This window comes from Protomyctophum parallelum, assembly GCF_964188405.1.
Source record: "Protomyctophum parallelum genome assembly, chromosome: 23".
Classification (NCBI taxonomy): Eukaryota; Metazoa; Chordata; class Actinopteri; order Myctophiformes; family Myctophidae; genus Protomyctophum; species Protomyctophum parallelum.
In genome coordinates, this window is record NC_139715.1 from 12,168,434 (window position 1) to 12,177,074 (window position 8,641).

Consider the following 8,641-nt stretch of genomic DNA (forward strand, 5'->3'; position numbering starts at 1 on the left):
AGAGGTTTTTTCCAAAGCACTTTCCATTGGTTCAATATTTTCGAAACAACACACAGACGTAAAGGGTGTTCAATAGCACTGATTTATGCCAAACAAAACCCTAAAAAATGGAGTTATGAGGTTTCCTCCCGACAGCAACGATATGTAATTGGCCGCCGACCCCCATCTGAAAATATGTAGTTCCAGGGACCTCCCAGAAGCAAAGATTTGAGTTACAAATGTTCGCTCTGAAAGAATATATAGGCCTATTCAAAGATTTGTGCCACATTTTCACTATTTTCCCAAAACAGCAGACCTACAAGCTCATAGCGCGACACTCGGTGCCGCGCTATGAGCTTGTGGATCTGCTATTTTTCAATAGCTAAAGTATAACATAATGCTTGAAACACTAAGAGGGTTTCCCGCCCATAGAGTCAGTCGGGACAGAGACATTGAAAACAAACAGAAAACAGAAAACAAATAGAAAAAGAAGAAGGGAAAAAAAAACTCATGTGAAATGTAACTGTTACGCATTCATAACTTCTGAGGACTGGAGTATGGCTCTTCTTCACTACCAAAGGTCACGTGACACATACTGTATTTAGCAGAGTGGCTCAGAGCCTCAAAAGTTTAATATCCCCCCCCCCCCCCCCGCCACCCATAGGGATATCCCTTTGGTCTAGCGGTTAAGATGTTGGACTTTCACGTGACGTGCTGGGAGACCCAAGATGGAATCCCGGGGGTGTTACACACAGTTAATAAAAATATTCTCCTGTATAGGCCCATGTGCAGGCCAGAATATCGTGGTTCTGATGAATTGAACATGGAGGACCCTGATGTAAACAAGTCTTATATAGGGCCTTTAGCAGTTTTTGTATTGACTATATATATTTCGTTGAACTGTAGCCTACCCAGATCTATACAAACTGTTAATACCTTTTTCAATCAATCAATCAATCAATCTCTAAATTGGAACAATCAAACAAAATAAATAAATACATATACAACACCTGTAGGCTATAGCCTATACCAGTATACAATATATTTCCACACACACACACACACACACACACACACGCGCACACACTGCACACACTGCACATATATACCGCATGCCTTGACTGCCTCACTGCCTGCATGTCTTTTAAGGTGATGATATAGCACGGCCCATGCACACAGTCACAGACCTATAGCCTACATCCATAATAAATAACGCACGATCGATGGACAAGGCGAACAATCAGATCCACATTACAAAAAGAATAGCATTGCACAATGCCTGTGTGTGTGTGTGTGTGTGTGTGTGTGTGTGTGTGTGTGTGTGTGTGTGTGTGTGTGTGTGTGTGTGTGTGTGTGTGTGTGTGTGTGTGCGTACGGTACAGCAGTAGCCTTATATGTACAGAAAATAAACAATCTAGACGCTCACCTGCAGAAGAGGATGATGGGGGAACTAGGTGGGCGGCATCATAGTGATCGTCGGCCCTCCCTGAGTTAATATCTCACATCTATAGCCGACGAGGATGCTGGACAGGCAGACAGACAGTCCAAAATGCGAATACCGACAGATGTCTGCACCTTCGAGCTGCCCCCAAACCTCCCTCCCCAAAGTATAGGAGCAGGGCTTGCGGCGTTTTGATGGGGCGTTGCTTTGCTGCTGCCTTTTCCTCCTCCTCGCCGTATGTCGCTGGAGGATGGATGGATGTTTTTCTGCTGCTGCTGCTGCTGATGTGGCACACAGTACGGCGTGCTGCTGCTTCATGCACGACCCGCAAAAAACCAAAACAACAATAGGAGAAGGGGGGGAGAAACGGATGGGAGAAAAAAACAATTAAAGATGGACTGATCGAGTGACTATAATATTTTTCACCCGAACTGGAAATGCAATCTGATTCTGGAGAGAGAGAGAGATAGAGAGAAGAAAAACAAGGAAAAGAAAAAAGAAAAGCAAGGAGGTGTGAAAGAAGAAGAAAGGTGGTGGTGATGCTGCTGGTGCAGAGCGCTCAGAGAGAGAGAGAGATCAGAGAGAGATTGAACGTCGGGGTACGTCCGTCGTGGTGACGTAGCGCCACGCTGCTCGCGCTGATGCTGCAGTTGCTAGGGCGCGTGGAGCAGATGGTGGAGTCATGGAGGACCACTCTACTGTCTCTACAACACACAGTACACAAACATGACGGCAACGGGATGCACTACGCCGACAGGCCTATGTGGGCCGCTGTTACACCAAGATGACCCCATCCATGCTCGCAGTAGCAACGTCTACGCTACACTTACCGTAATACTCAAGTAATGCTGTTGTTGAAGCACTGACTACTGGACCACGGCGCCGGCGCCCTCCTGTGGTGATGTTGAGCACAGCATGTCACAGTGGTTATGTCCCACTCACTTCCCCCCCAACCAAACCATCTCTGCATCAAATTTGTGACCCATATCACCACATTATTGAGGGTTCCCCAGCTAAAATATAACTGATAGTTTGGGGGTGGGGGGCATATTTTGTTTAGAATTACCATTACAACACAGTCAGCTATAGGCCTACAGCATATCACCAGTTTATGTCCTGAAGAGGCTGGCTTCCGAGGGTGGTCTACTAGGCCTATATAGGGCAGGTGTTGATGATATGGTCGGCGGTCTGCTCCGGGTCACCGCACTCTAGGGATGCACCGAAAGGGAGATTCTTGGCCGAAACCGAATACCGAATAAAGGAAACAGAATATCCGAATATGATTAATGTTATATCTCTTTTTTTTTTTCTACCATTGCTGTCATGGCGGTACCTTAAAGCTACCTGATTTATGGCAAAATAAATGGTTATGGCAAAACTTAACATAAATAATAATTACTATTATGTGTCCATAAAACATGTATTCAGCTCTTTTGAATGCATCAATTGCATACACTATTCGGGCCGAAACCGGATAGGCCAATAGCCAATTTTCTGCCGAATATTTTCAGCATTGATGCATTTGTAGGCCTAAGTATGATTCTCAAAGCCATTCTGGGGTTACATTAGCAATGTACCTGGCGGTGAATGGGTTGAATAAACACTGAGGACGATTCTACAAATGTCTTCTAAATCCTGACAGTTTTCTGAAATACCTATGTTTCTATATCAGTGGTGCTAAATATTTCATGTCAAGGACCCCAAAAATTATATGTAATTGGCCGCCGACCCCCATCTGAAAATATGTTGTTCCAGGAACCCCCCCCCCCCCCCCCCCCCGGAAGCAAAGATTTGAGTTAAAATGTTCACTCTGTAATAAAATTTGAGGCACATTTTCACGATTTTTCAAAAAAGGGTTAATTAAAGCAATGTTTGAGAATACACACACATACAATGAAATTATATACTCAAATAAAATATCACACAAGAATGCACAGCAGGTCTCTTGTCCGACTTGTTTGCTATTCACTGACTTACAGCTGTACCAAATGTAATGACTTCAAGCTTCTCAACAGAGAAAGTGTGAGAGAACTGAGAATGTACTGATCTTAAGATTTATGGCACAAGGTGTAGGTTTTGGCATGGTCTTGGCATGCAGTTTTAGTGCAGGATTTCATTTTGACATTTTCATTGTTCAGTGTTTATCATCAAAGACACACAAACATAGACAAACAGATTATTTTTTTATTATAGAATTGTACACAATAAACGCCTTCATTACACAAATCCATTTATATCCCACAATTTTGCACCCAGTGTCAATTATCTAAATGTAATCCTTAGGCGCTACACTTCCTCTGCCAAACTTACACAAACTTAAAACTTAACAAGCATAACAGAATGACACGGGGGGTCCTTTATACAGAAAGGACTCGCCACTGTTTGGAAGACTCACGTCGTTGATGGTTTTTGATCAAGAGAGGTGTGGCTTCACTGCAGAAGAGGATCATTTGGTTTTACCAGGGGAATCGAACCTGTGGCCTTTCATTCCCCCCAAATCTGCCTATAACGTGCAGCAACAGCTTCAACAGAACTGAATGTGACATTCACGGTGTGTTGGTTTCTGTTACGTCTCCTGCTGCTATTGGACTGTCTTCTCAGGAGGTGCATGGCTCTCACGCTCACTGTCAACTAAAAAGAACACACACACACACACACACACACACACACACACACACACACATATGCACGCCAAGCTTAGGCTTTTCTCCTACAGGCCAGACTGATAGGATATTGTTTAGAATTAGATTGTCTGCTTTGGATAAAATAAAATAAAACTGGAAGCACTCGTCATATGTCACTGAACGGCCCTGCGTACCCATTAACAAAAACGAGTGCTTCCAAACTGCAACACTTAGAAAAAGAATCACCTGCAGAGGATGTCTTGACAGAAACTAGCTCATAACATCTCTACGGTGGATTTTTATGAAAAACAAGCTCGGCAGATTGAAAGAGGATAATTCAAGCTTGGACTACAGCTGCAATGTTTGCGAGTTTAACGTTGTTTAAGACAAGCAGATCGCAAACCAAATTGGATGAGTGGGGAGTCAATGGAGGGTATTGCAACTCTAGATTCACCACATTATAAAAAAAATCTTGAGTTGCAAATTGTGGCTAAGTTCCTGTATTTTTCCTGCCTTCTTTGCCCCGTTTATGGAAGAACCTCAGTTTATTTAATAATTCCTTCTAAGTTAGAATTGCTCTGCCTGCTGTCGCCTGCATTTGGGTCATCATCCGTACTCACTCGTAACAGTAAAGTGCTATTTAAGTTACATAAACTGAGCCTACGCCTGTAGGAGGCTAGGGCAAGTACTAATATGAGTCTGAAGAGGTGTGTTTTCAGACTGTGGTGGAAGATTGGGAGTGAATCTGCAGTTCTGATTGCAATGGGAAGTGTATTCCATAGTTTTGGAGCCAGAAGAGAAGGGAGAAGAGTTTGGGACATGTGGAGCGTTGTCCGGGCGTTTTTAGCGAAGGTACTTCCAGCTTCCCTGCGTTGGCTGATCTGAGCGCTCGGGAGAGTTTGTAGCGTGCGATCAGACTTGCAAGATATGGCGGTGCCATACCTTTGGTTGCTTTGAACGCCAGCATCAGAGTTTTGTGCTCTGTGCGGGCAGCGACCGGGGAGCCAATGGAGGGAGCGGAGAAGGGGCGTGACATGTGAGAATTTTTGCTGGTTAAAAAGCTGTGGCATTTTGGATTACTTTCCCACAAACTCCCGTGTCGTGATGTATTTCCATGTGAAACAGCATAGTATTGGTACTCTGGTACTTACTTGGTTCTGTGTAGTTGGTCCGACTTCTGAGTTTTCTGTCGCTGGGAGTCACTGATACTGTCTTCTTTACCTTATGATCTGGAACATGCACAGTCACACACAGTGACTATAACATATTTATGTTTTCAGAAAATATGTACAATAAATAATAATGTATTGGATGCGCCGGATATACAATGTTAGAAATAACAATTTGGCCGATATATAAATTATTTTCTTCTCATTTGTCAGGCTGGTATTAAAGACGAGTGACATACAGTATTTTCATAATAAAATGTGAACACTGTGGGCTATATCTTGCTTAACCATTATCCCTGAACTAATTTGCCATTTTTTATATTTAAAAAAACACTTTAAAATTGATCAAATGGCCAATCTACAAGCTCACAATGTCTCGATGTAGCTCGGCTAGTTGAACTATTTAAAAATGTTTTTCAAAATGGTAAAAAAAATGGTAATACATTCAAAACATTAAAAGTAGTCATCATGAATCATACGTAAGCTAAGAACATAACAGTGGAATATCTATCTAAGGAAACTATATGTGTATACACTATAGACCATTTGCAGACCACGGCCATGTTTCCATCAGAGTTTGGAAGCACTCGTTTTGCAGTAAAGCAATGTCCCGCTGCCTCTTGCATTATGTGCTAATTCAAAACAGGTGGTACACAGGCCAGTTGAGTTGAGTGATATCTAACAAGCACTTCCAAACTCCAGCACTTAGCCAAATAATCACCTGCAAGGACACAAAGTAGCTCATAACATGCATACAATGGATTTTTATGAAACAAACACTTTGAGGATAGAAAGAGAATAATTCAAGCTTTCCATACAGCTGCAATGTTGGTGAGTTTGATGTTGTTTAATACAATCAGATAGGACTTTTCTGTTTGGATGAATGGGCTGCTATTGGAAGTTGCACCTAGGTAGCACCTTGCCATTAACTTATATGGTAAGATGGCAACGGTCTGCATATGGAGAATAGAGTACTATGTCTACATAAATGCCACGGTCCTCTCCTCGGACCGTGGACTGTCCTAAATTAGATATTGGACTTTAAAATGTATTTCTGTTCTTTCAGTATGTTATTGCTCATGTGTTCCTGACTGTTGTTGCCTTGGTTTTGTGTATATTATTTTTCATGGTTCCTAGTGTTTCCTGTATGCCTATTTACTAGTTTGCCTACCTTGTCTAACCTACTTTGTGATGTGCCAGTGTCTCCACCTGTGTCCTGTTAGTCCCCCAGCCTATCCTAGTGTTGATTGTATTGTATTTTGGTTTCACCTGTGCCCTGTTATCCTGTGTCCTTTTGAGTCCTACAACCAGCAATGTCCGTGTACCTGTGTGTAGTGCAATGTCTGTGTACCTGTGTGTAGTCATGAGCAGGAGTGAGCGCGAGTATGTGACTTATACCAGTAGGGGGCGCCAGAAACAGAGAGAGGGGTATTGCTGTGCCTGCTGCCAGAGAGAGAGAGAGAGAGAGAGAGAGAGAGAGAGAGAGAGAGCACCACTCAGTTCACACAGGTGTGATTTTTTTATAATGGGATGAATCTAGAGTTGCAATACCCTTCATTGACTCCCCAGTCATCCAATTTGGTTTGCGATCTGCTTGTCTTAAACAACGTTAAACTCACCAACATCGCAGCTGTAGTCCAAGCTTGAATTATCCTCTTTCAATCTGCATGTTTTTCATAAAAATCCACCGTAGAGATGTTATGAGCTTCTGTCAAGATATCCTCTGCAGGGCCCAGGCCGTAGCGTAACGGTCTGGGCACCGGACTGGTGATCCAGTCGCGGTGTGCCGCGGGTTCGACTCCCGGACCCGACACGGCCTTTACCGCATGTCATCCCCCCATCTCTCTCCCGTTTCCTGTCAGCCTACTATCTGTCCCTTAAAAAATCAATAAAAGGCGTAAGCCGCAAAAAAAAAAAAAAAAAAGAAAAAAAAAGATATCCTCTGCAGGTGATTCTTTTTCTAATTGCTGGAGTTTGGAAGCACTCGTTTTTGTCACTGAACGGCCCTGCGTACCACCTGTTTTGAATTTGCACATAATGCAGGAGGCAGCAGCGCGACCCATTAACAAAAACGAGTGCTTCCAAACTGCAACACAGAAAAAGAATCACCTGCAGAGGATATCTTGACAGAAGCTCATAACATCTCTACGGTGGATTTTTATGAAAAACAAGCTCGGCAGATTGAAAGAGGATAATTCAAGCTTGGACTACAGCTGCAATGTTTGTGAGTTTAACGTTGTTTAAGACAAGCAGATCGCAAACCAAATTGGATGAGTGGGGAGTCAATGGAGGGTATTGCAACTCTAGATTCATCCCATTATAAAAGAAATCTTGAGTTGCAAATTGTGGCTAAGTTCCTGTATGTTTTCTGTGATTTTTCCTGCCTTCTTTGCCCCGTTTAGGGAAGAACCTCAGTTTATTTAATAATTCCTTCTAAGTTAGAATTGCTCTGCCTGCTGTCGCCTGCATTTGGGTCATCATCCGTACTCACTCGTAACAGTAAAGTGCTATTTAAGTTACATAAACTGAGCCTACGCATACGCCTGTAGGAGGTCGAGGCTAGGGCAAGTACTAATATGAGTCTGAAGAGGTGTGTTTTCAGACTGTGGTGGAAGATTGGGAGTGAATCTGCAGTTCTGATTGCAATGGGAAGTGTATTCCATAGTTTTGGAGCCAGAAGAGAAGGGAGAAGAGTTTGGGACATGTGGAGCGTTGTCCGGGCGTTTTTAGCGAAGGTACTTCCAGCTTCCCTGCGTTGGCTGATCTGAGCGCTCGGGAGAGTTTGTAGCGTGCGATCAGACTTGCAAGATATGGCGGTGCCATACCTTTGGTTGCTTTGAACGCCAGCATCAGAGTTTTGTGCTCTGTGCGGGCAGCGACCGGGAGCCAATGGAGGGAGCGGAGAAGGGGCGTGACATGTGAGAATTTTGGCTGGTTAAAAACCAGGCGAGCCGTGGCATTTTGGATTACTTTCCCACAAACTCCCGTGTCGTGATGTATTTCCATGTGAAACAGCATAGTATTGGTACTCTGGTACTTACTTGGTTCTGTGTAGTTGGTCCGACTTCTGAGTTTTCTGTCGCTGGGAGTCACTGATACTGTCTTCTTTACCTTATGATCTGGAACATGCACAGTCACACACAGTGACTATAACATATTTATGTTTTCAGAAAATATGTACAATAAATAATAATGTATTGGATGCGCCGGATATACAATGTTAGAAATAACAATTTGGCCGATATATAAATTATTTTCTTCTCATTTGTCAGGCTGGTATTAAAGACGAGTGACATACAGTATTTTCATAATAAAATGTGAACACTGTGGGCTATATCTTGCTTAACCATTATCCCTGAACTAATTTGCCATTTTTTATATTTAAAAAAACACTTTAAAATTGATCAAATGGCCAATCTACAAGCTCA